Here is a 27,938-nt window from a genome sequence, read left to right as displayed (position 1 = left end):
GCAATAATTACATATTTCCTGAGTGAGTTATTAGAACAATTGGGACTACTGAAGCATATACATTGAGACCATCAACTTCTACTGCAGCTTCTCTTTCCCATGAGGATGATGGCGATAATGGTTTAAGACTACATTCTCATCCAGTTTTAGGTAAGTTTAGTAAAAAAATATATTATTTATGTAGTCTATATCTCGAGTTAGTGGCGTTTCATTGTCATTTCTGTGCTCTTGAAGAAAAATTTAGAATCTAGTTATTTTAAGGCATTTTTTAGTCTTTTTTACTATGAATCTGGTTGGAAAGAGTCATATACTGTTGGCAACATTGATTTCCAGTTTCCACAATAGATTAGTCTAAATCAGTTATTCAGTTTGTTGTTCGGCGTTCGTGGTGCCGACTGCTGAGAACTGGTGATGGTGAGTGTAGTAGAAAGTGCATGTTCACGGTGTGGTTTCGAATACATGTTTTTAGCAGTTGCAGGTTAAAATTTTATGGAGTTGGAAATTGGTAGCTTATTTTTCAATTGCTAAACTTTGTCGATGATTTAGCTGTGTATATGGTTAGACACACTGACCACGTGTGTGAGGAAATTGTCTAGGGCGGTCTGAGACACATTTTATACATAGAGCTGATTGTTTAAATGCTCTCAGATGAAAATAATTTATTTTCTTTCGTTTCAAGTTTCGTCGAATGGTTAGCGCCCGTCGCCATAGTTCCATGGGGTTTTATCCAGAGAAGAGATCATTGAGGCTTCGTGGTGAAGTGAAGTGAAAGCGTTTCACGCTACTTCACTTTTTAGTTACAAAGCTGGTACGAGTCAAGTGGTGAGAGACGCCGATAGGCCTGGTTCAAGTAAGTTGAGTAATTGTCCTGTCGTTTTATGTTGCATCGTGGCCTTTATTACGAGGAAACCATAATTTATTAACATCCGTAAAGGGACAGGCTTTGTTTTTGCAATACGTTTATAATGATCATCACATTTTTGTTAAAATTGACAGCTAATATTATTAATTACTACACATAATCTCAGAGAATCTAGAAAGTTGGGGGGGGGGGGGGGGTCACGTTTTTGACAAGCTTACTTGGTTGTCCCATATGTCATGAAAAGGTTGGCTGTTGGTGTAAACTATGGTGTTCTCTTCCTTGTCCACAGCTCTTGAGGTGTGGATTGTCCTGCTTTTAGCAGGCATTAGTCCTGCTCTGTCTGAACTATTATTGTCAAGTTCATGAATCTGCTTCCATTTCCACACTGCCCCTCTTTGACCCAGTTCACCATTGTGGTATCCGTTCAGCCACCAGTGCCTTTCACACTAGCCCTCTAGGTAGTCTTTCAGTTGATGCTGGGATCTCTCCCCTTTTGATTTGTCAGTCCCTGCTCCTGGTTTCCTCTGCTATCAATATCTGCTCTAGCCCTGCTAACCCTCCCTATTCTGTTGTATTTTGTGGCTTCGAGCCATTGTCCCCCCCTCCCGTTTCTGCCCATTTTGAGGTTGTTTTACAGATTGGGTTTTGCCTTGCTCCTCTCTGCCGTGACATAGATCTCCTCTCCTTGCCTTCTTTCCAATGGTCTCTCCCAACAACTCCCACTTTGTTAGTTCATTGGCCTTAATTCGGATGGATCTTTTCTGAGGGCCAAAAGCTACTATTCGTCCATAGGGGTTTTGTTGTTTGTTCTGAATGCTCTTACGGGAGTTTCAGGATTCCATTGTTTTTTACTCTGATGGCTTTAAATCTGCTATCATGTGGGATATGACTTTACATCATTTGCTGGCCCGGAACACCATCCCTTGTGCGCCACTTGCGGGGTGTTTACTGCGGAATTGATGGCCATTGATTGGCCCCTCTGTTTTATTATACAGTCCTCACTCACCCGTGTTTTGTTACGTATGGATTCAATAAGTGGTTGTCCTGTCTTCCCTTGGTCTCTGGCATCCAAGACCACCTTGCAGATGTTGGTGATATGTGTTCAGTGGTTTTCATTTGGGTTTGTGTCCATCTAGGTGGGGGTGGTGGTGGTGGTCAGTCAGACGTGAACACCTATCCCGATCTTTGTGACCCTCTGCAGTGGTGGATTTGTGTCTTGACATAACCAGTTTTTCTCAATGGTGGTGTGACTCTTGGGATGCTACCCCCTGTCTAATAAACTTCGCACCATCGAGACTCCCATTTGAGGTGTTCTTCCCTCTGCCTATCCCAGCGTGGATCTGCCGTCCTTTGCCATCTTGGTTTTTTCCTCTGCTCACGGTTATCCATATTTTGCTGGACTGCCCCTTCATACTAAATGTGCCCCCCCCACCCTTCCTTGTCTTGGGTGTTAGCGGACGACCCTCTGATTGTTATGTCTGTTGTTGCTTTAGATTGCGAAAGTGGTTTGTACTCTGATGGAAGACCTTGAATTTTCCTTTGGAATTACTCCCTCAGTGTAGGTGTCAGTTAAGGAGGCCTTCACCTTGCCTACATACTGGACAAATTCTCTTCCTTTCCCCTACGTTTTGTATGGTCGGTTGTGCTGTTTTGCTTCCCCTTTTCTCATGTCTTCTTGCCCTGGTGTTGTCCCCATTGTATTGTGATACTGGTATTTTATGTTGTGGGTGTCAGGACGGGCTGGTGGTGGTGGGGTGTGCCCCACCACGTACAGTGTTTCTGGACCACTGCTATTCTCCCAGTTTCCACACACCCTCGTCCTGTTCTTTCCATTTTCTGTTGCCCTGATATCCGTTTTTCCTCCTTGTTTGCAAGTTATCCCTTCCCCTTGACTGGACTGTGCTGTTTGTGTTGTTCCTCCCTTGATTTCTGCCATCCTAGATCATGGAAACAATGCTCTTGCTGTTTGGTCCCCTCCAACAAATAAACCAACTTATCTACATTCAAGTGCTTGAAAGCTGTTACTTAGCATAGTTTTAGAGAATTTGTGTACAGTTTCTAATGATTGATGTTAAGCACTCTGCTTGAAAGGTTAGAGCTGTAACAGCTCATCTTGGAATGTTATTGCAGGTGGGTGAAGAAGAATCATCCCCGCTTATGACGAGATACTTGTTTGCCAATCTGGTTTCCCTATACCAGCATTCTGTCTTATCTGCTACACTCCCAAGATGTTTTTGTGCTGGTACAAGTCAAGGAAGAAGCTTCCAAGAAGTGGGAAGATGATCTGGGTTATAAGTCAATTGTGACTTCAAAAAATTGAGACATGACAAGGTTATTGGAGCCCACTCAGGTGAGTGAAGTTTAAATTTTCCATTACCTTTTTCACTTGATGCTTGGTGCTGAGGAACAGCTTAGGCTGAACTAAGTTACCATTGTGGCACTGGAGCTGCTTTGTGCAGTCAATTCCTTGCCACAGCATCATACAGCATCTCTGTCCCCAATTTTGTGGGAGTGTGCAGAGGCACGGCATATTCCATAGGCTTTCAAGAACCCATTGGGTGGTGACCTGGGAGACAATCCATGCCTGGTACAGCTGGTCTTGTTGACTTCAATATAACAGCTTTTTTAATAGTAAATCGTATATGTTAAGATTCATTTTTAGGTTATCTGTGAATTTTTGTCGGCTTCATACAAATTAGTTTTAAAAGCGTCACTTTTCGTATTAATATGAGAAGCTTAAAATTTTATTGTGGATTATGGCTCTTTTAGTTTGCCTGTGCCAAAATGTAAAGGTGTGTAGACTCGTGACAGTTTCGAAATATAGCTCTTTGTTAACACTGCCGTAGATTGAGTGCAAATTCTAACTGCTAACAGCTATTAGACTTCTTATGCTAGTTGAATGGGTTTTATTTGCACTTGGCTTGTTTGTGAACTTCATCACTTATGTCACAGGCAATGCATCAAATTTCTTAGCCCCATTTAGTGTTTATGTACTAGTCAAATTAATTGCTAATAAACTTGCAGCTGTTCATTGTGTGCAGCAGATAGTTAATCTTCAATTTGTATTTCCAGATACACAGAATGCTGCACTGGCAACATTTTTGCAATTACACCCATTTATAGAAGTGCCATGGTTCAATATTTATGCAGGAGACTACCAAAGGCTTGTCAAATCTATGCCACATAAAGTTGCTGCACTCCAATGGGCAAAAGGTCAGACATGATATTATGAGGTATCCTATGGCTTCTCTCACTTCGGTGTATAAACAGTTTGTCCAAATAAGTTTAAAACTTTCAGAAATTGATGAAACTTTAACATAAAAGAGCATTTGCGACACACAATGTTGCTTTCCTACTGGCAATGAACCTCTTAAATGTTGACCAATGTGAAAGTAATTTTCTCGTAGAGAATTTGTTTGATAGTTACTGGTTTTTTTCCTCCCCTCTGTCATTGTCTTGGTGGAGCCACTGACATTATTATTTATTGTTAACTGCAAAATCTTTGATTCAGGTGTCACATTGCATTAGCACACAAAGAAGCTGCCATGTAAAACACACAAGCGTTTATGTAAGGGTGCTCGCACTGGTGCATGCCATCCTGATAGTCATTCGTTGTAGCCAAACTTCAAGGTTACCACCATAGAGCAGATCAATGAGAGAATGTTGCATTGGTCAGGGAATTAATGTGAAAGATGGAAAGGTGTGTTTTGTATTTTGCTATGGTGATGAACTAGACGTGTTTATTGTTAGATTATAAGGGTGGATAATTGACTTGCTGAACTATTTCAGGTGATGAAAAACAGTGCATATATTGAATGATTTAATAGAGAAGACCATTATATTAATGTGAGGTCTCACATTATGGTGATGTCAATGATGATGACTTTATCATAAAATATTTGTGTAAGAGATCAGATATGAGGGTTATAACTGTACAAAAGGTAAGGAGTAATAAAATTATTAATTATTTTAGTGAGAAGTAGCATGATGATTTTTGCAGTAGAGCCAAAAGGATTCTGCAATAAATTTGATGATCAATGATAGGACTGAGTTTAATTTTCTGAAACCTATTTCTTGCTGAAATACTTGGAAATGTTTTACAGCCTCTGTTTGATTTTCAGTCACTACTTGTGCACACGAAGAGGAAGGCTTTGGACAGATCAACTTACAATTCATTGAGACTTCATCCATGTTTGGTCGTGGACAGTTCCAAACTGCTGATGACAACTTCATTTATGGACTTGCTTAAAAAAGACCACATCAAGGAAGATGCAGCTGTTGCATAATATGTTGATTGAAATAAAATGATTGACATGATTTGTTATTAATCTGCTACATTTGTGAAATATACCAATGGTGTATCACTTACCTTCACAAGATATTGTGATTAAACTGATATTTTAACTCCACCATTAAATAGTTGAAACAAATTCAAGTAGTGGGCAAAGTTCCCTGCAACTGAACGCCCCTCATCTCTCCCAAGTTAGTTTTAAAATGTATTTTTCCCTAATCAGTGTATGGTTTTAACTACAGACTTGGCTGTGACAGTGGGCCATTCATGCATGCATAACTGACGGTTGTGAGGATCTGTGCATTGATCTAAATCTATACTCTGCAATCTACTCTGAAGTGGATAGCAGAGGATACATCCCTTTGTACCAGTTATTAGGGCTTCTCATCTTTCCGTTCATGTATAGAGTGCAGGAAGAATAATTGTTTTAATGCCTCTGTGTGTGCTGTAATTATTCTAATTTTATCCTCGTGCTCCCTGAGTGATATAACCCCACTTTCCAAGACCATTTTAAAAAAATGGTGTAAAACTTGGGAAAATGTAGAATGTGGGAAGTAATGTTTTAAATGCAAAGTTATGTGTAGGCTCCCCTCCTTGCATTTTTGCACTTAATGCACGATATATGTACATAAGACATACTTGTCAGGGACTTATTATCTAATGAAGGATTGTGTAAGAAAAACTGCTGTCTGGGAAGTTCACACGTTTGACTTAATTTCATATACATCGATGTTTTTGGAATGCCTGCAGTTGTCATTCATTAAGTTGTTTAACATTGTACCAGTTAAGCATTTTTCCCTGCTGAGCACCAAGTGCTTAGAGTTTATTCGTTATTAAGTACAAATATTTGTATAAGTATTTTGTGTGGTGGTTGTATGTTTTCTTTTGCATCTCTTGCACTATAGTTGTATTTTTGAAATTATTAGGTACTGTGACTCCTTACATTGAAAACCACACATGCTAAGTATCACTCGCATTGTTTGTGAAACATAAAAAAATTACTTGCACAAATATTGCACGTAACAAGAATAAATTCTTGAAACATGTTTTGCTAAGCATGATGAAATACATAACTGGTGCTGTGCTTAAATCAAATATTTGAGCCGCATAAAGTGAGCAAAGGTGTCAACTAGCACTAAACTTTCCCAAAAGATGAAGTGTGCTAAATATGGCCTGAGAAAGGTGTCAAGACAATTGCAACAATCATGAAGCTGCACATGCGCAGTAGAGACAGTTTGGAAATGGTTGCGATTCGTCGTGATATTTCTGTTCGTACAAACCTTGTTATTCCCATCAACCACCACATCAAGTGGAGCTTGGCAATGGCAGGAGATAAGGCACGAACTTTTCAGACTTCTACCAATTTACTGGTTCGGATCTGCTGAGTAGTGCCCTGTTTCGTAAAGAAACTGAACATTTGTTCATAAAGTGTAAATTATAGGAAAATTATAAACAAGTTATTGGAAAATTAACATTGTGAAGACAGGATATTTGATGAGAATAACAGTTATAAACAGTGTGAAAAATGTTAATCCCAGGAATGGTAAAGCGGATTTAAACTGTGTTCCCAGAATTGTCATTCAAAGCCAGGTCTTGAAATGTTTTCTTGGGCTAGTTTGTGTTTTTCTTAGTGTCTTCCTGTTTAGTTTCTTCAGTGTCCTCTGACAGTCTCCTACGGATAAAACCAACCTGTGACCATTTGTCGCCCTTCTCTGTGTATGCCCAATATCTCCCATTAGGACTATTTGCTATGGATCCCACACAGTTGAGCAGTATTCTAGAACCAGTTGCGTAAGTTATTTGTAAGCAGTCTCCTTTGTAAACTGATGCACTTCCCCAGTATTCTACCAATAAGCAGAAGTCGACCAGCTGCATTCCCCATAATGGAGCCTATGTGATCATACATTTCATAGCTCTACAAAGTGTTACACTCAGGTATTTGTAATTGGCTTGATTCCAACTGTGACTATTGATATTAAATTGCACAATTTTCATTTCTGAACATTTAAAGTAAGTTGCCAATCTTCATATCACATTGAAATCTTGTCAAGATCTGATTGAATATTTATGCAGTTTCTTCCAGACAGTACATCATTATAGATAACTGTCAGCTGTAAAATGTCAGGTTACTGTAAATATTGATGAGGTTTTATAGTAAAAAAAGCTGTAAGGTACCTCTCAGAGGAAAGGGTGATTGTATATACTTATGAAATCACCTGTAGGATTAAAATTTTGTCTGTTAGTAATAATTTTAAGTTTTGTTTTGGAATCCGTATCTATGTGCTGTCTAGAGGGTGGTAAGTGGTGCTTCAGTGTATGGGGTGGGGATAGACATGTCTGTTGTAGTAACGGAAACTTGCCTTTGGATGAAAACATACGAAAATCATTAAACTAGTAAAGTGCTTGTGTAGTGGTTAAGTGGAACCCTATGATGGTTGGACAATTTTTGCTGTAAGTTCATCCCTTTTTGATACACAGAAATTTCTCCTGTAATCAATAGCCTAAAGAAACCTGTAAAGGTATATCCAGTATAGTGAAACGCAAGCCAGTCTTAGTCTGATGCACAGAGTAAGGTACAGTGAACCATGTGTGGATTGTAGCTGACAGTTGGTGTTAGTTGTACTGGAGTTACTCATCCGATTACATTAGGTTAAGGGGTCTGTCAGCAGGGTGTATACGCCCTGGGAAAAACCCGGGAACTTTGTTTAGGAAAAATTTGTGGAAAACCTGGGAATTTTTCATTATTTTACTTTTCAGTTAAATTTCTATAAATTTGACTGGCAAAAACTGATAATCTAACAAAGAATATTACTTTAGCCCAGTGCTACAGAATAATAATGCAGCAATGAAACAAACAAAAGAATTACAGCAAAATAAAACTTTGGATGAAGAGAAAATGCACCATTTGAAACAGCAAAACATAGTCTGGGCACTAATGACCATAGCAGTTTTGCGCCCTAAAACCAAAAGCAAAACATAGTGCATATAAAAGTGAAAAGTGCTTGTCGACAGCAGAATTTATCAGTGGCTTTAAGATGAAAAGCATTCAATACTCCATAACAAAATGATTTAAGTGTGATGTACATCACAACTGTTTATATTTCTAACAGGTTGTGGGGAAAACATTGCTAATAATGGTTTGAGAAGTGTCACTTTCAAAGTAAATTTACTTTCCTCAAGGTAAATTATGTTATGAGAGAATGTGTGATGAATTTATTAAATCATGGCACATTTGAGAGACATTCAAAACTTAACACTTTGAGGACCATCCAGTTAGAAAAATTTGACTCAGACCAACCATTTAAGCCATTATTTAAAATTTTACTGACACATTTGTGTTGAATGTATCTGCTAGGGTAACAAATGAGAAAAAGGAAAAAGACCCAGCTTCAATGTTAGTTTTAGTTTTTCATATTTATTTTAGTAATTATTATTATTAAACAATGATGGGAAAAAGTATAATTAACCTTTAAAAAAAGTGTGTGCAAGGTGAGTACTTGAGAAATTTCACATGTAATTGGCTTTTCTGTGGTGAAGTTGAAGTGCTCGATGGAGTATGCATTCAGATTTTGTTACTGTTTACACGGATGGGTCCAAACGGGGATTTTATGGGCTGCTCTGCTGCGTTTCCTGATACTGTCCGTAGGATAGGGCTCCCAGAGCAGTTCTCAGTTTACTATGCAGAACTGTTTGCCATTCTGCAAGCATTAGAGCATATGCGACGACATCATGGCACGAAATTCATCATCTGCTCAGATTCCCAAAGTGCTCTACACACTCTTGAACTGATGTACCCAGCAGATTGGGTGGTGAAAGAAGTGCAGGACGCACTCTTGCTCTTGCAAAAGCAGGGAAAGGATGTAATTTTCTGCTGGGTTCCAGGGCACATAGGGATTCCTGGAAATGAACTTGCAGACGCGGCTGCCAAGGAGGCTTGCTCCATCCCACCTCCTGCTTGCTGTTCCGTCCTACTGCAGGCAATAACATCATTCGTGACTCGGAAGGTCATGCGTTGGTGGGAGGCTCAGTGGCTGGAAGTGGAGGATAAGTTGCGAGCGATGAAAGATTCTGTCCGACTGTGGCTTACCTCCTTCCGACGACGATGAGCTGAGGAAGTAGCCCTTACCCAGCTTAGTATAGGACACTGTCCGTTGACACATGGTTTTCTGTTATGTTGTGAGGAGTCACCAACGTGTCAGACATGTGGGACACAGCTGTTGATACGACATACTTTAACTGAGTGTGTTTTATAAGCGGGTTTGGGGGAAGCTTTCAGTTTCCCACTAGACCTGCCTTCTATTTTAACTAATGAGACGAGTGTCGCTAGAGTTTTATGTTTTTGTGTTATGTCTGGACTTCTTCCCAAAATATTGGGATTGAGATCTTAATGTGCTGTAAAGTGGTTTGGTCACCCATTATTTGTAAGGGTCACTTAGCCACCGTTAATTATTTTTGTGTGTTTTGTGCTGCTATTTTATTTTTAGTTTTATCTACCGTTTTGATGTTCTGTGTCAAATCTTAAAATTTGAACATTTACAATTCTCGCAAAGATCGGCTCCGAATTGATCCTTGTTTAACAGATCTTGGCTGCACTTGTTAACATTTCTTTTGCGAACGGGCGCTGATAACCTCGTTGTTGTGCGTCCTAAAACACTAATCACCATTGTCATCATCTATTCAGCTAGGTAACGCACGAAATGTTTGGCGCACAGCAGTGAAATTTATAATCGTGCTTGTCGGAAATATTCAGCCATGCTATTAGAACCTTGCCTAACCACACCCTCAGAAAAACAGCTAAACATTTGACGACCAATGTTACATATGAAAGCTTAGCTTTTCTTGATGGAAAAAAATCTAATAGTGGTATTCTGCAAAGCAAGAATACATATTATTGTCATATTTTCCCGAATTCGTAGTTATATGCCAAGTCACTTGGAGTATTACAGAGTGAATTCTGTTTCCATATCATAACATGGACCTTGCACTTCCGGTATTTTGATGCTCAGTATTTGGAAACTACATGTGATGTTTTGTCGAATTCATATTTATTCTTTTGTAATACTAAAATATGCAGTGTATATGTTGACACGGATTACAGATCTTTCCAAAACATGTCATTTTTTTCTGGGAGTGTAATTTTCTACACTGGTATAGAAAACCAATATAATTCAAAGGATTCATAAGTTGTACATCTTCAAGGGAAAGTATATTTTCACCAAACGCAGGAAGCAGTGTGTTTTCACTGTGAAAAAAGTATTTTTAACTGGGAAATCTGGGACTTTTTTCTTGCCTGCATATGTACCCTGGTAGGTACTGTTTTTACAGTTACTTTGTTTGAGACTGCATGGGCAAGTTACTAGCAATCTACCTCTTCATTTCTCTCACTTACACGTCATACTTCTCCACGTTACATCTAATGGTTAACTGCAGTTTCAAATGTAAGATTAATGAAAAGAATAGTAGAAAAGATAAAATGTTCTATTGATTGTATAAATATACTTTCACAGCTGTAAAATTACCCAGTTGTACATGTCCTCGTCAGGTGCATGTATTTTTATTGATAAATATCAGGCAACATATGAGGGGCCAAGTAAGTGGTTCTGACAGTCGGGATACCAGCTACTTTGGAATAAGGCTGGGCATTTCGGACATATTCTGAGTCGTGGTCACCTTTGTGCTCAGACGGCAAAGACTACCAAATCCACCGGTTAGTCCCTCAACCGTCAGGGGTAAAACTCATGGGACCCGGGGCAAGTAAGGCTAGCTGGTACTTTAAATATGACGCTGGCAACAATCAGAGCAAAATGCCTCGGACCTTTGGAGGTGACGGAGCCCCACCTCTAATTGACAAACCAGGGATTCCTAAGATACGACTCGGCAAACGAATGGTAACGAGATGGAGAGCTATTAATATCAATGGGGGCTACTCTGGGAAGAAGGTAGAGCTGGCAGAGGCTGCAAGTAAGATGGTTGGACATTTTAGCTGTTAGTGACATTCGGGTAAGGGGTGAGGAAGAGGAAGTGGGAGAACACAAGGTCTACCTGTCAGGAGTCAAAGCAGGAATGGCACAATGGGGTGTAGGGCTTTTCATCAGGAAAGAAATGGAACCTAGCGTAGCTGCAATGAGGGGTATGTAAATGAACGACTAATGTGGACAGATTTGACAGTGTCTAGCAAGAAAGTTGGGATTGTGTCAGTATATTCGCGTTGTGAAGGGACAGATCAAGATAAGACGGATATTTTTTATGACTCACTCAGTGATGTAGTTGTTAGAGTAAAGGACAAGGACAGAGTTCTGCTCATGGGTGATTTAATTGCCAGGATTGGAAATCGAACAGAAGGGTATGAAAAGGTTATGGGAAAATTTGGAGAAGATATGGAGGCCAACAGGAACGGGAAGCAACTCTTGGATTTCTATGCCAGTATGGGTTTAGTAATCACATACTCATTTTTCAAACATAAGAACATTCACCAGTATACTTGGGAAGGCAGGGGAACCAGGTCTGTCATTGACTATATAATAACAGATCAGGATGGCTGTGAGGGGGATTCTTTGATGACACTGATCACTATTTATCTGCAGTGAAATTGGTATTGTGAGGCCTAAACTGCAGGAGGTCAGGTTCATATGTAGGAGGATAAGAGTGGAGAAACTTCAGGATGAGGAAATCGGGCACAAGTATATAACAGCGATCTCAGGAAGGTACCAGTTAGTTGAATGTAGTCAATTACAGTCATTGGAATAGTAATGGACAAGGTACAGGGACAGAGTACTAGAAGTGGCTAAAGAATGTCTTGGAACAGTAGTGTGTAAAGGTAGGATGAAGCAAACAGCTTGGTGGAATGACAGTCAATGCAGCCTGTAAAAGGAAAAAGGAGTATCAAAAATGGCTACATACTAGAACTCAGGTAGACAGAGAAAGTTATGTTGAAAGAAACAAAGCCAAACAGATAATTGTGGCATCCAAGATGAAATCGAGAAGACTTTGGAAACAGGTTGGAGACTTTGGATCAAGCTGCTGGAAAACCATTCTGGAGTGTAATTAGCAGTCTTCGAAAGGGAGGTAAGAAGGAAATGACAAGTATTTTGGACAGATCAGGAAAACTGCTGGTGTGAATCCTGTTGATACCTCGGGCAGATGGAGGGAATATTTTGAAGAGTTGCTCAATGTAGGTGAAAATACGACCAGTAATGTTTCAGATTTCAATGTACAATGGGATAGGAATGATGAGGGAAATAGTATCACATTTGAGGAAGTGGAGAAAATGGCCAATAGATTGCAGCGCAATGAAGTGGCTGGGGTGGATGAAATTACGTCAGAACTCATAAAATACAATGGAATGTCAGGTCTTAAATGGCTACACAGGATAACAGAAATAGACGTCCATCAGACTGGACGAAAGCAGTAATCACAACAATCTTTAAACATGGAAACAAAAAAGATTGTAAACGACTACAGAGGTATCTCTTTAATCAGCGTTGTGGGTAAAATCTTCTCAGGTATTGTTGAAAGGAAAGTGCGAGTATTAGTCGAGGGCAAATTGGATGAAAATCAGTGTGGGTTTAGGCCTCTTAGAGGTGGTCAGGACCAGATCTTTAGCTTACGGCAAATAATGGAGAGGTGTTACGAGTGGAACAGGGAATTGTATCTATGCTTTATAGATCTAGAAAAGGGATATGACCGGGTTCCTAGGAGGAAGTTATTATCTGTTCTACGAGATTATGGAATAGGAGGCAAACTTTTGCAAGCAATTAAAGGTTTTTACATAGTCAGGCAACAGTTATAGTCGACGGTAAATTGAGTTCATGGTTCAGAGTAGTTTCAGGGGTAAGACAAGGCTGCAACCTATCTCCACTGTTGTTCATTCGGGGTAGACCAAGGAGAAGGTACCTGGATTCGGTTAAGAATTATTTTGAAATAATAGGCTTGACATCAGAAGAGGCACCAATTTTAGCACTGAATAGGTGATCATGGAGGAATTTTATAAGGGGGACTATGCTCCAGACTGAACGCTGAAAGGTATAATCAGTTTTAAATGATGATGATGATGATATCAGCTACATGGATGTAATGAAAGATATAACTTTTGTATTACAGAATTGCCAGATGACTTCCATTGGCAGGCATATGTGGTAGGTCAGTGTTGGTTAATGGTTCAGACATTTTATTACTGTTGAATTAAAAGGATAAATTCGAATTACTTCACAGAAGGATAACTGAATGGGGATCTTTGTAAACTCTTAGAGGAGTTGGTCTAAGGTAGTGAAAGGTTTTGACATTGTTGTTTTTAGAAAGGGGGGGCTGTGTTATATCACACTAAGATTGGACTAAGGAATTTTCTTTGAAGTTGGAACCATCAAGGTGGGTCTTGTATTCTTTTCAGAATGGTTAGTGCTACCATATAATTGCAGTTTGGCACTGAATTAACCAGTTGCTGTTGATGATCGAGATTTAAACAATGTTTTAACAGATGGAGAGTATTTAATGATGTACCGATTGTAAAAACTAAGCTGTTTCTAATAGCTAAGGTGCTGTAGTAATTTGTGTGTGTTGTCGACATTGAGCTGAGTGAAGATACTGTGAAGCACTTATGCCTGTAGTTGGTCTTGAAATTTGGATTGATCTGGCATGAAACTGTGCACCACAATGTGTTCCTGAAAAACAGAAAATTTTGTTTATTAATCAGAAGCATACCACTGTAGCTTTCATTTTTGGGGTAACCCAAAGCATGGGGCAGTTTCATGCAGCTGAAAGGTAAATGTGTATTGTACCATAACATGCATGCTGTCAGTTGGTCACAAATGCTTGAGGTAAAGTGAGAGGGTCAGCTTCGGTATTACCTAATCGTTCTACCTGTGTAGTGTATTTCTGGTCTTTTAGCAGGGATTTTGCTGCCTGAGTGGCCTACCAAGCCCAGTGCTGAACATGAGCTAGACTGCATTTCTTTCAATAGTTTCTGATGCAATTTTGGTAACCTATTTCCAGTAGTTGTCTTGCTTTCAATGTACAACTCTGGTTCAGAGTTCCTTTGTAGCTTCATGTTGATAATACTGCATGTATTATTCACCTGTCTATAGAAAATATCCTTAATTGATTGTAGAGAAGTGGATATTTTTTGGATCGCACATTGACACTTTGGTCGCATGTGGGAGGTGAAAGCAATTATTGATAGTTTTCCTGTGATGTATTTTTGTCCTTTATGGTATTTTCACAGTCAAAAGTCTCGTGTTATTTCGTATCTACATATTTTAGCATCATAAACAATTTTTTGCTTGACTGAGTTTTTAATCACTGGAAGATGAGATCTGTCGCTCCTTTGCTATTAATTATTTCTTTTCCTAAGTAGGAATGTTCTGAATTTGAGTGTGTGGCACATGTCTTTGGAGTGCTAACAATCTTTTGCTGTGTTGGCTCAGTAAAAAATTTTATTGCAGTCCATTTAATTACACAACTGTGCTATCAAACTACCACACAAAGAAATATGTTTAATTGAAATTTTGGGTTGCATAGAGGAGCGAGTACTATCTGAGCTTTTAACTGTTGGAGGGACCTTAGCATAACACAAAAAACAATTAATCACAGAATATTTGAATCTTTATGCTCTTAAGAACATAAGCCATAATAACATGAGAAACACTTCTCTTGCACTGTTAGTGTAAGTAATTAATATTCAGAAGTTACTTATAAAGTTAAAGCTGGAGGCTCAGTGCACTCTTTGGCAGTTGGGTTTTAATTTGAAACTGGCTACACATTTATTGATTAATACAATGTGTAAAAGTAAGCAAAGCTTACTTTATTGTAATGATATGAAAATAATAAAACTGGGTGAATGCAATTTTAGCAGCCTCTTGTGGTATTCGAAAAATGCTTGCGTTCCGTCACACGAGACGAAAAAAAAAAAAAAAAAAATAACCACGTATGTACTTTTTCACTGATTTTTATCAGCAGTGCCTATGCTTTATAATAGTGTCTGGCACATTACTTTTTGATGTCAGATTCTTGGTGTAGTTCCCAACTAGATGGTACTTAAAAGAGAGAAAGCTAAATATTTATCCTTAAGATTCATTACCATCTTTTGATGTTTGAAATTACTTTTCCATTTGCTATTATGACAGCTGAATATGGAAAATTATGTTATTCGAAAGTAATGGCTTCGAATCACACGTACCTTGTGTATAAAAACATAAGACTCTGTCCTGGTAATAAGAAAACAATTTTTTTAAAAAATTTGCTTATCATAGTGTATCGAGGCACTCTTAACTTAAATTTCAGTAATGCCTGCTGTTAAACTTGTTCCAATTCTAATAACACTCAGAATGAAAATACTTAAATGTTCAGTTGCTGTGGGGAACACTCCATCAAAAATGCTTTGTAATTTTCGAAGCAGTTGCACCTGTCACCTGTGGCTCATGAAAATAACTTGCATAATATACAATCTGCTGCATACTTAGTATGAAATACCAGCCAGCATCCATTAGAACGCTTTCGATGTCCGTATCACCATTGTAATTCTGACTCTTCCTTATACGCAGAAACATCCACAATTAATCCACATAGACGACACACAGCTTCATCACGCATGGTATTATTAAGACAGTTGTCTCAGGCACTATAAACTCCGCTGACTCACATTTATGAACACAAGTTTCCACCATGACTCTTTAAGACAGACATCATAACCACGATTCTAAGAACTGACAAAAAGATGGGATTGCCTAGTGCCCTGTCTCGTTCTCCCCTTAACTTCAATCACAGCTAATTACTCATATCCCTTTCTCTTTGAATATATAATTATTTTTACAATATTATTCAGTTCTTTGTTTTATATTTAACAGATTCTTAATATTTTACATTTTTAACAATTAATACATTTTACATACTACACAGAAGAGAATATCTTAACTCCTTATTTTTTTCGGTAGGTGATAGCACCCTTTATTACAGTTCACAGCACAGGATCACACGCTTCTTTGCTTAATACTATTGCTGCTAGGTGGTATATGTTTACACCTAACTCACTGTAACTTTGGCACACTCCTTCGGACAGTTTGTGTGCAGTAAATACTCACTGCCAACTCATAAAAGGCAAACTGATTTTGGGGAAACACTAACGCTATACATATGGGTATCGTTACAAAGAGGACAGATTGCTTGTCAGTAATAAGTACACCCACCACATAGCAGTAAATTTGTGGAACAATTCTTGTCCTGTTAGGAAATTCGGCAATGTTTCTTAAATTTGGCAATGTTTTTTAAATTTCAGTTTACATGTTGCCTGTTGAAAATGGCAGACATATATCTAGTTGTCACAGCTTTAACTATTTTGGTGCTGCAGACGTGTTCCCTGCTTTCTGCACTGAGCTCAGCTTTGCTGTGGCTGTACTGCTTGCCAAATTTTGCTGCCTGTGCTGAAATGTAATGTAGACTGTAATGTAATGTAGACTGTGCAGCATATTCAGAATGTCAACTTATTTTATATGTGATCCATGTCCAACGTACCATAAAAATTAACGTGCATACAGAAAAACTGGATCAAATATCCATCCAGAAAAAAACCCTGCCAACACACTATGCTGACTGCCAAAGCCATCCCTTATAGACATTAAAATACACATATATGGATTATGAATAAAATTACAACTTCACTAGTAGTCTTCCTTTTGCACCAGGATTCGTGGCTTGTGTTGTTAGGTAGTCCCAATTCTCTATTTTGTTAAAAATCCAGCAAGTTGTTGCCTAACAACATCGGCCAGCTCGGCTTTATATGGCATTTCTGTCCGTTTTTTCATATTTCCTGTAGATAAAAAAAAAGTGTGTAATCTTACGGGACTTAACTGCTAAGGTCATCAGTCCATAAGGACAAACACACACACCCATGCCAGAGGGAGGACTCGAACCTCCGCCGGGATCAGCCGCACAGTCCATGAATGCAGCGCCTTATACCGTTTGTTTTTTTTTTTTTTTTTTTTTTTTTCATTTTGTTCGTGGCATCTGCTCGGGGCGGACGTCATAAGACATCCGTTTAAGTTCGTTGTTGATCGATAACTCAGTTATTTTTATTACAGAGAGAGCTAACCCTCTGACCGAACACGCTGAGCTACCGTGCTGGCAAGACCGGTCAAGTAATCCCGCGCGGCTTTCCTGTAGATAGTTTCCAGCGCTTCCCTTATAAATTTTTTCCGAAATGTCTGCTGCTGATGCAGTATGGCCCACACGTACAGGACCATGGCAGTTTTGTCTTGACACAATGTCTCTATTCGTCCCGTCATTCCACTATAAAAGTACATGTATGTGGTGTTATGCTTCTCCTACAACTAGTGATTACATTAAGTCATACAGCTATAACTGTGTTAGCCCCATGGATTGTGAATAACATTAATGCTTCCCTAGTAGCCCTCCTTTTGTGCAGAGAAGTCGTGTTTGATGTTAGGTAGGGTACCTGCACTTTGTTAAAAATCCCAGCAAAGCCTTGCATTATGTCCATGACGCTGATGCAGTAGTCAGTAGTTCAGCGACATTTACATAGAATTGAAGTCAGAGCGTTGTACATTCACAGATATCGTGCAGTAAATATCTGCCTATTTTAAGATTCGTATTTTGAGATTTCGTATGGTATTATTTCCAGTATTTCAGTGCTTAAATGAGCACATTTTACGTTGAGAAAATACATTCGTAGCCCGGTGAAATGTCGGAACTTCGAAGCATGGCCACAATGGGGTTTATATTAATCCATCAGACTATTACGGCATTTGAATTCGCTACATTCCTGTTTAGAGAGATTTTTTTAAATACTTTCTTATGCATATCGACTTGCTCGTGATCAATACTTCACCTGTAGTGATTCTTGTAACACGTGTTTTGCACACGGATGATGTGCATCGTAGAGGCTTTATTCTTGCTTTAAATACAGTTACATAGTATCTTACTAAAAGATTCACGAATTTGATCCCTTGTCACTAACAATTTTGATATCTTTACGGCCGAGTTGTACTTCACAATCGCCGCTAAGCTGTTTCATTAAGGGCCATTCTGCGTTCAGTAGAGGTAGTAATTCTCCTGCATTATCATTGCAATCAATATTCAAATGCTTCATAAACAGCAGTGGGTGATAAGCTTTGTATATTTTCTGTGCATCATTTTTACAGAACAAACGGGAAGTAAACAGTAGGAGTTCCAGAAGGAGCTGGTAGTTCATCATTCTATGTATGATATAATCACTTGTGTCTTTGAGTATTCAGATTTCTGAATAGGAAGATCATGCTAATACACTGGGCAAACACGTCCGTAGCACGTGATTCGGCTATAAGCCGTATTAAGCATGTTAACGTTAGGCCTTGTGCATTTCAGTACTTCATACGTTCGTGGAATGTAGTCAAGTGTCTATTTTTGACCGTTATTAGTCCGTTGTGCAAAGTAACCTTCGTCTCTTCTTGTGTCATATGTGTTTGTAGGCACAATCAGCGGCATCATATAAATTCAGGAGTCTAAATGTTGAATGTAAAAGGGCAGCATTTCATTCGGAGCTTATTTAATCTTAAACATTTGCATTACACAAAAAATTGCCTTGTATTCTTTAATTTGTCTGCATATCATTTTTTTTTAATTTGTAGGATGTTAATGCGTGTTGTTAATTCAAGACTTAAGTGACCTGCTTGATTGTACATCTTGTACTGGTACTGTGGATAAATACGAATATGGGGTTGCATTTGCTTCGTTACTAATGTAAGAACCTCACCGCTGAAATTTTACTGTATACAGCCATTCAAAGGGAATATGTGACACAATTGCATGTTGATCTCCCCCCCCCCCCCCCCCCCCTGCTGTGCAGACCATGGCTTGCTAACAAAACAATCAAAAAGGTAAAACAAAATTTTAAGAGCCATGGTGGTTTCATCACTAAGGTGTGTGTATCAACCAGCCATTCTGCAACAAATTAATATATTCCGTTGTACCGAATAACGTGGGTAAGAGTAGTTAACAAAGAACAAGTTTTGTGCTTGATAATACCTAAGGGGTCTGAATTAGATAATATCCAATAAAATAAAAAGCATCTTCAGATAGCAAAATGATTTCTTTCAAGAAATTTTATGTGGCTCTGGGCTCGCATACAAAGAATGTGTGCTGGACTGGTATTCGAACTAAGACTGTTTCCTTCCTATTGAGCAACCAAAACGTGACTCGCTACCCGACTTCGCATCTTTACTTCACCAGTATCCCTTCTCCTGCCTTCCAAATTTCATAGTTCTTCTGCGCTCCTTGCAGATCAGCATATCCTTTCTTCCAGAAGAGCTAGTCACGTAAGATATGCAGGAGAACTTTTGTGAAGTTTGGAAGATAGGAAAAGAGATACTGATTGAAGTAAAACTGTGAGGGCGGGGCGTGAGCCGTGCTTAGATTGCTCACTTGGTAAGAGTACTTGTCCTAGTTTCGAGTCCCCGTCCGAAACACAGCGTTGATCTGCCAAGAAGTTTCAAATCAGCACACACTCCGCTGCAGAGTGAAAATTCATCCTGCTTCGAGCTGGATGTCTGTACTGGGATCCGAACCGTAGTTCTCCTGAATGTGAGTCCAGCGTCTTACCACTGCGCCATCTTGCTGGGTACGTTTGCCTAACTGTCGATCTCGTGGAAGACGGCGTATTCTCACACTGCCATCAACGTGACGTACCACATTCTTCTGACCATGTAAGTCCTAAACACTTATGATTTTTCCTTTAGTTGTAATCCGTGGTCCGCTTGCTGGTTACTGCCGCCTGTTCTGCATTTACAAGACTATAAAAATTACGATACCCATGCAATTTGCTGAGGTGCTGACATCTAATGCCGTATGTTCGTTAACGATTTTACGGCCTTTCGCGCATCTTTCGAAAAATTCCGGAGACACCAGTTAATGTCCGACGATTCCCATCGTCTATAAAACTCCTGTGTTCTCAGGAAGCGATCACATCTGCACTTTGTCAAGACACATAAATCGTATATTTCCTAATTCCCTGCGAATGAAGTTTGGTTCAGCTGAATCCATGGAGTTGTAATTTACATACTGCCCCACATTACTTGTTCACCACGTGATCCAGCGGAACTCACTTCGATGGGAGGGCGAAGCACATAATATTTTGTGAATAGTGTAGATTTTTCAATACTCGATCGTCAAATCACGCACTGAAAATTCTATAAACTGGAACTGTGAACGTATTGTATGTTAGTTTGCTGTTTAAATATCAACATACATGTGTCCATAAAAGTGGTTATCTTATTTCGGAGTATAGCAACAGTGAAGCAGAGATAGACATTTTTAGTAAATTTGTTTTACACAAAACTACTGATCGATTTATGTAACTTCATTTGTCACTCAAAACACGAAAAGATTAAGGTTTTTAGGTAAGGTTCAGACCAAACCAACTGAAAAAAACATCAGATGACTCCAGTGTATGAGAAGAGTAAAAGAACTGACCGACAAAATTACAGCCCACTATCCTTAACGACTGTTTGCTACAGAATTCTTATGTATATGCTAAGTTCAAATTTAATAAATTTCTCTTAGGGGAAAATCTTCCACCACAAATCACTGCGGATTTAGAAAACATCGCTCATAAGAAACCTATCTTTCCATATTCTATCGCGATATTCTGCGAATCATGGATTGTAAGCAACAATCAAATTGTATATTTCTACATTCCGGAGAAGTGTTTGACACAATGGCACTCCACAGGCCGTTAACGAAGTTCCGAGCCTACGGAATAGGTTCCCAGATATGTGAGTTGCTCAAGGACTTTTTAAGTCATAGAACCGGTACATTGTCCTGAAGGACGAGTATTCATCAGAGACAATGGTAACGTCAGAGTGCCCCATGGAAGTGTGGTACGACCGAACCTCTTCGCTACTTACGTAAACCATCTATCTGATACGATGCACAGCAAAACAACGACTGCGAGTGTACGGGGAAGTGCCGTCGTTGAGTGACAGTGGGAGGATATAGGATGACTTGCACAGAATTTCGGTTTAGTGTGATGAACGGCGGTTAGTACTAAATGTGGAAAAATGTAGGTTAATATGGATGAGTAGCGAAAGTAATCACGTCATATTCGAACACAGTATAAACTGTGTTCTGCATGACACAGTCACTTCGCTAAAATATTTGGGATTAACGTTGCAAATCGATATTAAATGCAACGTGCACGTCATATCAGTTGTAGGGAGCCGATGTTCGACTCGTTTATTGGGAGATTCCCAGAAAAGTGTAGCTCATTTGTAAAGAAGTCTGCATATGGCACACTGGTAACAGCCGTTCTTGAGTACCGCCCAGGTGGGTTTGGAAACCTCTCCACTCCGGATTAAAAGCATTGAAGAAATTCAGAGGTATGCTGCTAGATTTGTAACTAGTATCTTCGATCAACATGAGGGTAATACGAAAATCCTACTTGAACACAAATGGAAAAGTATGGAGGAAAGAAAACTCTCTTTTCGCGAAACTTATTGATAAAGTTTAGTGAACCGGCATTTACGAAAGACTGCAGAACGATTCTACCGCTACCAATTTACATTTCGTGCAAGGACCGCATGCATAATCAGTTGTTTCTCCCTCGCTCCATTTGCGAGAGGAACGGGAAAGGGAATGATTAGCAGCGGCACAAGGTACCCTCCGCCATGTACCATATTGTGGTTTGCTGATTATCTATGTAGACATGGACGTAAATGTTTACATCGTCGACAACCTAACGGCTCTTACAATGTTAAAGTAAGTATGTACCAACATTTAACAACATGTGTCAGTCATTACTTTGAATTTGCCATTCATTCGTTGTAAACATAATTTAACAGCAGCGTTCTAGGAAGTGGTACGATAGAGTACAATCAAATAAGAATCATAGCATGAATACATGACAAGGTTATTGCCCATTATTATTTTGAGCTAGGCAGGGCAACAATAAGGCACTTCGTTACCTAGGAAATGACATCTCAACAAAGCTCAGAGGCTATATAAGGAATGCAGCAGACACGAAATTCAGTCCAGTCCGGCAATGACAGCAGTCGACTTCAGATGTTCGAGAGCCTACAAGCTTGCAAGCCTACAGATGCCTGCTAAGTCAACACACCTGTGAGTCCACACAACCAGCTTAGTTCAAACATGCCTGCTTAGTCGACACGTGCATGCTTAGTTTACACATGCCTGCTTAGTCCACACATGCCTGCTTAGTCCACACATGCCTTTTTAGTTTACACATGCCTGCTTAGTCCACACATGCCTGCTCAGTTCACACATGCCTGCTTAGTCCACGCATGCCTGCTCAGTTCACACATGCCTACTTAGTCCATAGATGTCTGCTTAGTCTACACATGCCTGCTTAGTTTACACATGCCTGCTTAGTTTACACATGCCTGCTCAGTTCACACATGCATGCTTAGTTTACACATGCCTGCTTAGTTTACACATGCCTGCTCAGTTCACACTTGCCTGCTCACTTCACACATGCCTGCTCAGTTCACACATGCCTGCTTAGACCACACATGCCTGCTTAGTCCACACATGCTTGCTTAGTCCACGCATGCTTGCTTAGTCCACACATGCCTCCTTAGTTCACACATGCCTGCTCAGTTCACACATGCCTGCTTAGTCCATGCATGCCTGCTTAGTCCACATATGCCTCCTTAGTTTACACATGCCTGCTTAGTTTACAAATGCCAGCTAGGTTTACAGATGCCTGCTCAGTTCACACATGCCTGCTTAGTCCACACATGCCTGCTTAGTCCACACATACCTCCTTACTTTACACATGCCTGGACAGTCCACACATGCCTGCTTAGTTTTCATATGCCTGCTCAGTTCACATATGCCTGCTTAGTCCACACATGCCTGCTTAGTCCACACATGCCTGCTTAGTCCACATATGCCTGCTTAGTCCACACATGCCTGCTTAGTCCACACATGCCTTCTTAGTTTACACATGCCTGCTTAGTTCACACATGCCTGCTTAGTCCACACATGCTTGCTTAGTCCACACATGCCTGCTCAGTTCACACATGCCTGCTTAGTCCATGCATGCCTGCTTAGTCCACACATGCCACCTTAGTCCACATAAGCCTCCTTAGTTAACACATGCCTGCTTAGTTCACACATGCCTGCTTAGTCCACACATGCTTGCTTAGTCCACGCATGCCTCCTTAGTTCACACATGCCTGCTCAGTTCACACATGCCTGCTTAGTCCATGCATGCCTGCTTAGTCCACATATGCCTCCTTAGTTTACACATGCCTGCTTAGTTTACAAATGCCAGCTTGGTTTACAGATGCCTGCTCAGTTCACACATGCCTGCTTAGTCCACACATGCCTGCTTAGTCCACACATACCTCCTTACTTTACACATGCCTGGACAGTCCACACATGCCTGCTTAGTTTTCACATGCCTGCTCAGTTCACATATGCTTAGTTTTCACATGCCTGCTCAGTTCACATATGCCTGCTTAGTCCACACATGCCTGCTTAGTCCACACATGCCTGCTTAGTCCACATATGCCTGCTTAGTCCACACATGCCTGCTTAGTCCACACCTGCCTTCTTAGTTTACACATGCCTGCTTAGTTCACACATGCCTGCTTAGTCCACTCATGCTTGCTTAGTCCACACATGCCTGCTCAGTTCACACATGCCTGCTTAGTCCATGCATGCCTGCTTAGTCCACACATGCCACCTTAGTCCACATAAGCCTTCTTAGTTTACACATGCCTGCTTAGTTTACAAATGCCAGCTTAGTTTACACATGCCTGCTGAGTTCACACATGCCTGCTTAGTCCACACATGCCTGCTTAGTCCACACAAGCCTGCTTAGTCCACAAATGCCTGCTTAGTCCACACATGCCTGCTTAGTCTACACATGCCTGCTCAGTTCACTCATGCATGCTTAGTTTACACATGCCTGCTTAGTTTACACATACCTGCTCAGTTCACACTTGCCTACTCACTTCACACATGCCTGCTCAGTTCACACATGCCTGCTTAGTCCACACATGCCTGCTTAGTCCACACATGCCTTTTTAGTTTACACATGCCTGCTTAGTCCACACATGCCTGCTCAGTTCACACATGCCTGCTTAGTCCACGCATGCCTGCTCAGTTCACACTTGCCTGCTCAGTTCACACATGCCTGTTTAGTCCACACATGCTTGCTTAGTCCACACACACTTGCTTAGTCCACACATGCCTGCTTATTCCACACATGCCTCCTTAGTTCACACATGCCGGCTCAGTTCACACATGCCTGCTTAGTCCATGCATGCCTGCTTAGTCCACACATGCCTCCTTAGTTTACACATGCCTGCACATTCCACACATGCCTGCTTAGTTTACACATGCCTGCTCAGTTCACACATGCCTGCTTAGTCCACACATGCCTGCTTAGTCCACACATGCCCGCTTAGTCCACACACGCCTGCTTAGTCCACACATGCCTGCTTAGTCCACACATGCCTGCTTAGTCCACACATGCCTGCTTAGTCCACACATGTGTCCTTAGTTTACACATGCCTGGACAGTCCACACATGCCTGCTTAGTTTACACATGCCTGCTCAGTTCACATGTGCCTGCTTAGTCCACACATGCCTGCTTAGTCCACACATGCCCACTTAGTCCACACATGCCTGCTTAGTCCACACATACCTGCTTAGTCCACACATGCCTGCTTAGTCCACACATGCCTGCTTAGTCCACACATGCCTGCTCAGTTCACACATGCCTGCTTAGTTTACACATGCCTGCTCAGTTCACACATGCCTGCTTAGTCCACACATGCCTGCTTAGTCCACACATGCCTGCTTAGTCCACACATGCCCGCTTAGTCCACACATGCTTGCTTACTTTACACATGCCTGCTGAGTCAACACATGCCTGCTCAGTCCACACATGCCTGCTTAGTCCACATATGCCTATTTAGTTTACACATGGCTGCTCAGTTCACACATCCTGCTTAGTTCACGCATGCCTGCTTAGCCCTCACATGCCTGCTTAGTCCACACATGCCTGCTTAGTTTACACATACCTGCTCTGTTCACACATGCCTGCTTAGTCCACGGAAGCCTGCTTAGTTACACATGCCTGCTCAGTTCACACATGCCTGCTAAGAGTACACACCTGTGAGTCTACACGGGTCGTCACAACTGTGATTGTGCAGAGAGTGAGCCTTAACACAACGTCGATGATCACAGTGGCAAGGATGGCAGCGCTGCACGGCAGTTACAGTGCTCCTCACCCCATGCAGTTATCAACTCAACAAAGATCTTTCATGTGGTGAGAGTGAAAGTTAACACATCTCGTTGATCACAGCGACGACAGCGGCTCTGCAAGTCATCATCATAGCTTCACGTCTCCAGGCGGTGTGTCCACTCAACAATGAACTCTCAGTTCCGACCGAGGTTTTCTGGAGGTTTTCCTTGGTTGTAAGGCGAATGCCGGAACTGTAAATCTCCTCCAATTGCTGTAGCCAATGTTCATGTAAAACATAAATTTCGAAATAAATGGTACTGCTTAATTATTTGTCTTTAACGAATTTATAATTATATTAAATTATGAAGTCATGAATGAAAATATCCATCCTTGAGCTTAGTAATACTTAATAGAACCAGTCTTTTTTATTGTCTGATACAAAGTTGTGATGTTGCATTGCTCTCGTAATGTGGCTCATGACGACAGTGATGAGCAGGTGTAAGCTTAAGGATAGGATACATCTTTGGATAGAGAAACATGAATGAGAGAGAGAGAGAGAGAGAGAGAGAAATCCATTTAGCGATAAAATACATTTACGAAAAGAAGAAAGTTAGATGAATAACGACAGGATAGGAAACATCTTTGGAGAGAGAAACTTTCGAGAGAGAGAGGGAGAGAGAGAGAGAGAATCCATTTAGGGATAAAATACATTTACGAAAAGAAGAAAGTCAGATGAAAAAAGACAGGAAAAGCTATTATAGCGTTACTTTCTCGTATGTCGCTGGTACGTCATGTGTGGATTACTGCTCACTTTGTTCCCTCTTTCAAGAGACTGGAAAGCAGCACAGTTCAAAATAAGTTTTACCATTGAAAATAATGGGAAACATTAAAGTGTTCATCATTACAGTCAAAGCTGAAAGATAATGCACGTGAATGTAAGTACTGATCCATTCTACGAAGCACCAAAAAATCTAGAAACAAATTCAATATACTGAAAGACTGATAATTATTGTTATTATTCAGCGATTACATTCGCATTTTTTCAACTGTTAAGCGTTCGTCAATGCGTCGAGTGTTATCTCTGGAATAAGTAAACTCTGGCAGACGCTTTTCCTGGAGAAAAATATTTGTTGCATACGGAAAAAAGTCGGCGAAATTTAGCGCTCACTGTGTTTCTTAAGAAAAGGCTGTACAAGTGATACTGCAGAGGTAAGTAGGGACTCCAACGGAAACAAAGCGAACTTCTATATGTGTTTACGTTCGGATCGTAGTACGTCTGTGCGTCCGTTAGAGCCTATCGTACAGACAAGTAGCATTTAGTCTGCTAAAACAAATTTTTTAATGTGGCGAAATGCAGCTCGTCTGTTCATTTATTAACCCATATGGAATGTTGTAGCGTACATATTCCTTAAAGGTTGCTTTTGGCTGGAGCCTATTTTCCTGTATTGAGCGACTAATGAAGAGTCTACTGAACAGTCACCTCATATTCGTCAACGAACACAAAGAACATGATGCCCAATATCCTCTGCTATTCGTCTAATACAAGCTATTCTCAACTAAGAAATTAGTTTTAATACATGCACGAATATCACTTCGTAAAAATAACAGATTTGTACAAATTAAAATTTGGCTGCTGTCTACGTAGCGCAGCGCCCCTAAAGACGAGATTAACCTAACGTTATTTATGTCGGTACCCGTTGATGGGGCGGATGCAGTTTTAAAGACATTAAAAAGATCAATAAGATGGATTTGTAAAATCTTTCATCTTTGTTTTTATACGTTCATGGCATAAATGTACACACAGTCCTAAAGAAATTGTGGTGAATGTATCAAACGTTCAATAATATATAAAAATATTTTACTTTCACCACTTGTAAGAAAATATTCCAGTGATTGTAGGCCACTTTGGAATATTGTCATTTGTAATTTTAATCCCAATCGCTATATCGTGAGAATTACTACATTCACAAGGGCAGGAAACTAAGACACTTTGTGTTCCTAATTTTCAGTATGAAGTACGTAGTAATTAATCTGTAGTACTATAATATGCAAATGATCATTCATGTGTCAACAAATTCAGTGAGTGCAATGAGGCAATATTGCTCTGCATGTATCTTTTTCATACAGTAGCGTATAAAGCGAAGGAAAATGCCTCTGGCTTTGCCCCCATCCTTGTCATGTGTAGTCTTTCTCACTTTCCGGAATACGCGATGGATACAACAGATTTGTTGTACATTCTTCTGCACATACAGGTCATTTCAGTTCCCCAAATTTTATGTTCCTTTACGTTTCCAGCACCGAATTTTTGATTCCGTCACACATTTTCTATTATCTCTATTTGACAAATACTCCTAGTGCTGGCAAAGAAACTCTAGAATATCTCTCTCCAGATTATTGTATTCGCTTTTGTTGACTGACAAACAGCACCTTCCTGAAAGCTGCCCACATATCTAACATGTCTACATCCGCCTTGCCTACTTCTGATTTTAAATGCTTTAATGCCAGCTCAGGTCGCTTCATTTTATTAATGCTGTGTATTTGAAGAGCTTTCATTAAGATTACCACTGATTTTCTGATGTTAAAATCTA

General features: G+C 40.2%; 1 protein-coding gene and 1 long non-coding RNA gene across 3 annotated transcripts in view; both read left to right on the top strand.

Annotated features, from left to right (window-relative positions):
• LOC126162996 (esterase E4-like) overlaps positions 1-27,938 on the top strand; it is a 292,795-nt gene that overhangs the window by 120,745 nt on the left and 144,112 nt on the right. The window lies entirely within an intron of this gene.
• On the top strand, positions 162-5,230 carry LOC126163000 (uncharacterized). Of its 2 annotated transcripts, XR_007535145.1 has the most exons (7): positions 162-414; positions 680-850; positions 2,993-3,212; positions 3,935-4,075; positions 4,374-4,562; positions 4,652-4,803; positions 4,984-5,230. It is a non-coding gene; the product is annotated as an uncharacterized LOC126163000 (long non-coding RNA). The 2 variants fall into 2 exon arrangements; XR_007535144.1 differs by lacking the exon at positions 162-414 and having other exon boundaries at positions 572-850.

This window comes from Schistocerca cancellata, chromosome 2 (assembly GCF_023864275.1).
Source record: "Schistocerca cancellata isolate TAMUIC-IGC-003103 chromosome 2, iqSchCanc2.1, whole genome shotgun sequence".
In the NCBI taxonomy this organism is placed as follows: Eukaryota; Metazoa; Arthropoda; class Insecta; order Orthoptera; family Acrididae; genus Schistocerca; species Schistocerca cancellata.
This window is presented reverse-complemented; position numbering and strand designations above follow the sequence as displayed.